The sequence below is a fragment of the Corylus avellana genome, chromosome 8 (assembly GCF_965113065.1).
Source record: "Corylus avellana chromosome 8, dhCorAvel1.hap1.2, whole genome shotgun sequence".
Taxonomy (NCBI): Eukaryota; Viridiplantae; Streptophyta; class Magnoliopsida; order Fagales; family Betulaceae; genus Corylus; species Corylus avellana.
The window spans coordinates 11,668,077-11,676,503 of record NC_142497.1 but is presented as its reverse complement, the minus strand read 5'-3'; the positions used below and the strand labels follow the sequence as shown (position 1 = coordinate 11,676,503).

The following is an 8,427-nucleotide window of genomic DNA, read 5'->3' as shown; positions in this document are numbered from 1 at the left end:
GAGCACCCTCCAGAAGCCACACAACTTGCTGAGCAACTGGCCAGATTCTACGTGGCAGAAATCATTGAGGACATGTGCGATGGGCAATATGCCGATTCCCAGCATAATGCCGGTAGCCGATCCAAGCTACCTCAACGGTTTTGGTTTGTGGACTCCATATTACACCGTAATGCTTTTCCCTTGGGGCACAAATCTCAGAGGCAGGATCAATTTCTTCAAACACTCTACGCCTTCCATAAAGATGCTTGGTACTCCATTCCCGACATAATTTGGAACCAAATTCAGAAATTTTGGAATGGGGTGCACGTTGGAGGAGCGGAGTCCACACATTCATGGGGGTTGCCTTTCCCATACTTAATCTTGTACATCCTCCGGAAGAAAGGCATCAAGGGTACCGCAACTGATGAGCCAGTCACTACTACTCCCATATTTGGCATTCGCCAATGGAACAAGAGCTTATCCCACATGCCCCGGGGACCAGCAGCTGGTCCGGAAGAGAGTGAGGCCGAGCCGATGGCCGAAGATGAACCTGTAGTTGAGCCAGAGGCATCTGAGGAGGAGGCACAAAACCGATCACTTATTGAAGAAATAGCGGGCCTTCGGAGAGAGTTGGCTGGCCAAAGAAAGGAGGCTCGGGAAAATAAAGAATTGATGGACAAACGCCTAGGCGCCTTAGAAGAATTGATGCAGTCCATTCTCACCCGGTTGCCACCACCATCTGCATGAGCATCATCTTCTAGACAACAGTAAGCAGGGACCACCGTCTGGCTGAAGACGTTAAACTTAGCGCTCATAGGAGGCACCCTATAGTTTACCCTTTTTATTTTTTTTAGTATGTTTTAAGTTAATCTTTTTATTTGTCTTTAGTTTTGTTTCTTTTTACTTGCTTTTGTGTTTTCTTATGGGAATGACCCCGTATTTGCACACGGCCGGTTGTTGAATTGCAAGGTATCAATATATTTTCACTTAAAACTGAGAGGAATTATTTTACGGTTTATATTTTATTTTGTTATATTTAACAGTGTAAAATCTTTCCATAAGGTATCAATATATTCATCATATAATATATATACACTATTAGATCTGTAAAATTTAATATGAATTATGAAATGGGAATTAAGTCTTCAAATTAGTCCGAATGAAAACTTTATCCTCCAAATGGAACTCCTAACCAAATGGCAAATGTATACAAATTAAAATCTTTCTTTGGGAGGATGGAATTGAAATAGAAGAAATTTTCCTTTTTCTTAAAAAAAAAAACATATATATATATATATATTGAAACAACTTTACATATGGAATAAGTGAAAGGGAGAGCTTTACTTTTACGGTTAAAATTTTATTTTGTTATATTTAACGGTGCATATTGTGTCACTTTATTTGAAAATTTTAAAGCATGCAGTGATATATACACAATTTTAGAGGACGCTATTGGGCATCAATTTTATTTTTTTATTTTATTTTTATTTTTCTACTTAGTCGACCCTAATACTTAAGTTTTAGGGTCGACTTTGAGAGTCGACCCTAATAATGGGTCTTTAGCGTCCACTAAAAGTGGACGCTATTAGCCATCAATTTTATTTTTTTTAATTTTATTTTAATTCTTCTACGCACTCTTTAGGGTCGACTTTGTCGACCCTAATACCTAACTATTAGGGTCGACTCTCAAAGTCGACCCTAATAATATGTCTTCAGCGTCCACTCTTAGTAGACGCTATTGGTCATCAATTTTATTTTATTTTTTTTAATTCTTCTATGCACTCTTTAGGGTCGACAAAGTTTGTCGACCCTAATAATATGTCTTCAGCGTCCACTCCTAGTGGACGCTATTGGTCATCAATTTTATTTTATTTTATTTTTTTAATTCTTCTACGCACTCTTTAGGGTCGACAAAATACTTAACTATTAGGGTCGACTTTAAAAGTCAACCCTAATAATATGTCTTCAGCGTCCACTCCTAGTGGACGCTATTGGTCATCAATTTTATTTTTTTAATTTTTTTTTTAATTCTTCTACGCACTCTTTGGGGTCGACTTTGTCGACCCGAATACTTAACTATTAGGGTCGACTTTGAGAGTCGACCCTAATAATATGTCTTCAACGTCCACTTATAGTGGACGCTATTGGTCATCAATTTTATTTTATTTTATTTTTTTTATTTCTTCTACGCACTCTTTAGGATCGACAAAGTCGAGCCTAATACTCAACTATTAGGGTCGACTCTCAAAGTCGACCCTATTGATCTTTTATTTGATTTTTTTTTTCTTTTTTTATTTTTTTCCAGCTTTTAGCATCCACTTAAGTGGACGCTATTGGTTAAGTATTAGGGTCGACTATTGTCGACGCTAAAAGTTTTTTTTTCGCTGCTTAAATTTTTCCCGCCCCTGGAATAATTCCCGTACGTATATTAGGGTCGACTTATTAGCGTCCACTGTAAAGTGGACGCTAATAGTCAACTTTTTGACCCATTATTAGCATCCACTTTGAGGTGGACGCTAATACGTAACTATTAGGGGCGACTTTTGATAGTTGAGTATAAAAGTCGCCCCTAATAAGTCGCCCCTGATGAGTAACTTTCTTGTAGTGAACATGCCATTGCGGATTGTTACATTCACCAACAACGACACGTGTATATATATATATATATATATATGTTGCCATCTAGCCATTAAAGATTCCTCTCCCCCTCTTTTCGATGGAACATCTTTTCTACTCTTGATAAAACCAAACATAAAAAGCTCAAGAATTCTAATGACCAGTAATAATAATTAAGATCAAATATGTTCCGCAAACATAGTGTGGTATTAAAATGAGTGTATCTTTTTGTTAACTCATTCCTCTCATAGCATGCCATGTCTCTATGGTCAAAGAAAACTTGGTCTTTTCATCAAGTGAAAGAAGAATAATATGCATACCCTAGTTTGTGCATCTTTTAGGTTGTTGAAGAATAAAGTATTAACTGTCGCTGCAGGTTATGTTTCCCATCTTGGAAATGTTGAAACTGTCATCAGTTAACTTGGTAGAGATAGAGCAGAACCAACATCCGGAAAGGTCTTCTTGTATATTAAAAAACACGCAAGCAACGTCAAGATTTGAAAATTTGTCACACTTGGAGGTGCAGGGCATTGGTAACATAAAATATATATTGTCATTCTCTATAGCTAGATTTATGGTGCAGCTCAAATTTCTTCAAGCATCGAATGTGAGGTCATCGAAGAGATACTAGTCATAGAAGAATTAGGAGTAAAAGAAGAAATAACTCCAGAGGTGCTGTTTCCTCGACTAGAATTTTTGCATCTAAAAGATCTCCCAATCCTCGAAAGATTTTGCTTAGAAGGTAACATCGAATTTCCATCATTGAAGGCACTGATGATAGTAAATTGCCCAAAAGTAGAGACATTCATATCCAAACCTCTCAGTTCTGACATGACAATCAACAAAGAACTCAAGGAAATAAGTGCAGAGGACACTCCTCATTCAGTTATGCAACCTTTCTTCAATGAAGAGGTAATTATTTTTTTTACTACCCTCTGTTTTAGCTTTACACTTTTTAGATTCTAAATTTAAAACATATTTGGTGTTTTACTTCGTATATATCTTATCTTCCATTATGTGGGTTGTTTTGTGATGCCATTAACACTCAAAAAAAATTTAATTATTATTACAAACGATAGATTAGAAAAAAAAATCAAAAGAAAGGTAAAAGATTGTTGGTTTATTAAAGAAATATTAAATATGACGTGGGCAAGCAAGTGAGCTTTCTGTTTCAATAGTATAAAAAATTGTTAGTTTATTAAAGGGGTAAAATTATATTATAAATTCCTTAGTCAATGCACCAAAACTTAAAACACCTTTAACGTTTTTTGTTTTTTGTTTTTTTTTTTTATGAATTTGTACTCCCTTGGTCAATTGAAAAGGCAAATAAACCCCTACCGTTACATTTTTCCCTTAAATGTTTAACGCCCATGAGTCCCAACGAAATGCATTGTTCTGCCACGTCATCATATTAATTTTTTTATTAATTTGATTTAAAAATTAAATCTAAATAATAATAATAATAATAATAATTTGAAGGGTTGGCTGGAAAGCCACCCCCAACCCCCATAGGCTGCAAAGTGCAAATCAACAAAACCCAGAAATTAAACTTTGAATACCCATTCCAATTCTGCCAAGAACAGCAAATCAAAATTGTCCAGAAACCGTAAAGAAAATGACAAGAATTACACACCTACCGTAAAATATTTCCGCCGTAAATGGTCACCGCAAAATGCTCACAATCCGACCAGTTCTTGCCGGAATAGGGCTGAAAATAGCCGCTTAACACAGCCCACGGTGCTGCCCCCCCCCCTCATGGCCTCATCTCTCTCATAATGATTCTAATGACCAGTAATAATAATCAAGACCAAATATGTTCCGCAAACATAGTGTGGTCTTAAAATGAGTGTATCTTTTTGTTAACTCATTCCTCTCATAGCATGCCATGTCACTATGGTCAAAGAAAACTTGGTCTTTTCATCAAATGAAAGAAGAATAATATGCATACCCTAGTTTGTTCATCTTTTAGGTTGTTGAAGAATAAAGTATTAATTGTTGCTGCAAGTTGTGTTCCCCATCTTGGAAAGGTTGGAACTGTCATCAGTTAACTTGGTTGAGATAGAGCAGAACCAACATCCGGAAAGGTCCTCTTGCATATTAAGAAACACGCAAGCAGGGTTGAGATTTGAAAATTTGTTATACTTGAAGGTGCAGGGCATTGGTGACATAAAATATATATCGTCATTCTCTATAACTAGATTTATGGTGCAGCTCAAACATCTTCAAGTCATCAAATGTGAGGTTATGGAAGAGATACTAGTCATAGAAGAATTAGGAGTAAAAGAAAAAACAACTCCAAAGGTGTTGTTTCCTCGACTAGAATGGTTGTATCTAGAAGATCTCCCAATCCTCAAAAGATTCTGCTTAGGAAGTAACATCGAATTTCCATCCTTGAAGGCACTGACGATAATAAATTGCCCTAAAGTAGAGACATTCATATCCAAACCTCTCAGTTCCGACATGACAATCAACAAAGAACTCAAGGAAATGAGTGTAGAGGAGACTCCTCATTCTGTTATGCAACATTTCTTCAGCGAAGAGGTAAATTTTTTTTTTACTATCCCCTCTTTTAGCTTTACACTTTTTTGATTCTAAATTTAAAACATATTTGCTGTTTTACTTCGTATATATCTTTATCTTCCATTATATGACTTGTTTTGTGATGCCATTAACACTCAAAAAAACAATTAATTATTATTACAAAGGAAAGTCTTGAAAAAAATAATCATAAGAAAGGAAAAAGATTGTTGGTTTATTAAAAAAATATTAAATATGACGTAGGCAAACAAGTGAGCTTTCTGTTTCAATAGTATAAAAAAGTGTTGGTTTATTAAAGCAATATTAATGACAATGATTATATATGTATGCATATGCAACATAGTAATCTTTTAGTTTAAGTAAGTCATATATTAATTTTCTTTCACATCTCTCGCTTAGAGCCATAACTCGGATAACGGATTTTGGAGTCGACACTCCCACCGTATAAACCGATACTTTCTAGTCCACTTGTAGGCTAACACCCCACTGCTTCCCAATTTTCTTGGTAGCTATCATTTTGCTCTTTATTTATTTTTGGATGGAATATGCATTTATTTTATTTATATGCAATATTTCAAAGTAGGTCATGAATAAAACAACAATCATTATATTAATGAAAACAATGTCATTCTCAGTATGCACTCCCATACTTACACTCTTATGATGGGATCTCTTGATTTCTTTCTGCATATAAATTATATAGAGAAAAATACACTTTACTTTCCAAAATTTCACCTGATTTGCAATTTGCCCTCCAACATTTAAAAATTAGCAACGTACTCCAATAAAATTTTAAAATTTGTCAATGTGGCCAATCAATTACTCACTCTTGTTTTTTATTATGAAAATTTATCACGTGCCACACATGTACTTTTTTTCCTGCGAAACTTCTTAAAATGCCCTCAACCCCAACCCCACGCATTCGTTAAATCTTGTTCAATCGGGCGCGTTGAATGAGCCCGATTGCATTGTTGGGAGTCGGGATAGAGCGGCACAACAACAAGAACTTGACGGTGAGCAGCGTGAATTTCAGCAGCGATGGTGGCTTGGAAGATGACGAGGACTCCTTGGAAAGCTAGAACCTTCAGTGGGCTAAGGGAAAAGCAGGCGAGGATCGAGTGCATGTTGTCGTTTCAGAGGAGCGTGGCTTGGTATTCAAACAAACTATATTTTTTTAACATTTGATTTATTAGTGGGTTGGACTTCTCAAATGACGAAAGACTTTAATTTTCTTTCTAGTTTTCATCTAAGATATATTTGTCTAACATATTGATATTCGTGGGTTGGACTTTTCAAATGATGAAAGACTTTAATTTTCTTTCTAGTTTTCATCTAAGATATATTTGTCTAACATGTTTATACAATTCACGGGCATATTCCATTTCCAAGTCCCCACAATAAATTCTACGATTTAATCAAACTTCTTGAGGGAACTAAATGAAGAAATTCATAATTCTATGAATATTAAATGCAGAAATAATAAAATAGGAATAATAAAAATAGACAAAATATTTTACGTAGTTCGGTCTATGACGTACGTACTACATTATGCTTTTATTCAAATTAATTATTTTACAATACAATGATTGCTATTTATAGGGATGTTGAAAGAATACAAAAAGATATGATTGATAAAATCAAATCAATATTGAATATTTCTGATTTGTTTTTATCAGTTACAATCAATACAAACATATTCTCATAATATCAAATCTCACACAATATATTCTAACACTGAATACTAACTCCATCTTTCTTTTGTCTATTTCATTGGTTCATTGATAGGCTGCGTTCCCCAAGTTGGAGAATATGCTATTGGGGAATTTTGACACCATATGGCGTGGCCAGTTTTTGGAGGAGTGCTTTTGCAAATTAAAAGTTCTTCGGTTGATATGCAATCATAATAAAGCAAATGTTTCTCCACCTAATTTTCTGGAAAGACTGCACAATCTAGAGGAACTTGTTGTGCGTCATAGTTATTTGGAAGAAATATTCCCCAATGAAGAACTTCTTGATCAAGAAAAACATGTTGGGATACTCGCACAATTGAGAGTGTTGAAGCTAAGTAGACAGCCTAAGCTGACACATTTATGGAACGAAGACACCCAAACATATCCAATTTTTCATAATCTGGAAATTCTAGAAGTCTCAGAATGTGGCATATTGAAAATGTTGGTACCATCATCAGTATCTTTCTAAAATTTGTCTGAGCTTGAAATATTGAAGTGTCATGGGTTGATTAGTTTGGTTACATCCTCAACAACTAAAAGTCTTGTGCAACTGAAAAAAATGAGTGCAAGTAAATGCAAGAGGATAACCGAAATTGTAAGAGGGGATGGAGGTGAAGGGAATGATCAGGTGATTAGTTTCAACAAATTGACACGCGTAAAACTTGATTGCTTGCCACAGCTTTCAAACATTTGCTCAGGAGGTTGTTCATTCAAGTTCCCATCTTTGGAAGAAGTGATTGTGAGTAAATGCCAAGAGATGACGATTTTCTTTGATGGGGTCTTGAGCACACCAAAGCTAAAAAGAGTACAAGCAACCAAAGAAGATGAAGGGCAATGGAAGGATGACCTGAATACCACCATACATTGGTTTTGGGAGAGCAAACTATGCATTCCACCATCAAATGATTGTTCTGAGAAAGAGTAAGCATTTCATTTTACTCAATAGATCCAATTTCCATATATGATTAATATTTTCACAATGAGTAATACTATATATACATACATCCACTTCCTTACACTTATGATGCAGCCTGACTAAGTGGAAGCGAGTAAAACAATACAAGAAGAAGGATAAATAATTCTTAGATCTTGAGTCTATCAAGGATCTGAGAATTTCTCTCAAAACTATAGAGTCTATCTAGGGTTTCAAGGAAAATATGAAGAAAACTCATCTGAGTAATTCTTATTGAAATAAAACTGATCAAATAACATAAATTGTCTTTTCAAGAGGCTATAATCATCTATTTATAGCCCCAAGACCCCTAGTACTAATAAAGAACGAAATTAGGGCTCCCACAACCCTAATCCAAGTAAAACAAGTAAACTAAGTCAGTTTAAAACAAATAACAGTGGAAAAATAACATAGAAGGCCCCGAGTGTACTCGATCGCAGGTATAGCGCGATCAATCGCACTACCAGGGACTTAAGCGCTCGATCTTGTGCTCGTTCGCAGGTTCGGTTGTAGTTTCAGGGGCTTCTGCGCTCCATCATGTGCTCGATCGCAGAAATAGGGGGTATCGATCGTAGTTCTAGGGACTTCCTTCTCCAAAATAGGGGAACTGCG

At 35.6% G+C, this 8,427-nt stretch overlaps 1 pseudogene; it reads left to right on the top strand.

The window, feature by feature from the left end:
* The first annotated feature begins 465 nt into the window (after positions 1-465).
* On the top strand, positions 466-7,788 carry LOC148584125 (uncharacterized; annotated as a pseudogene).
* Positions 7,789-8,427: the final 639 nt, after the last annotated feature.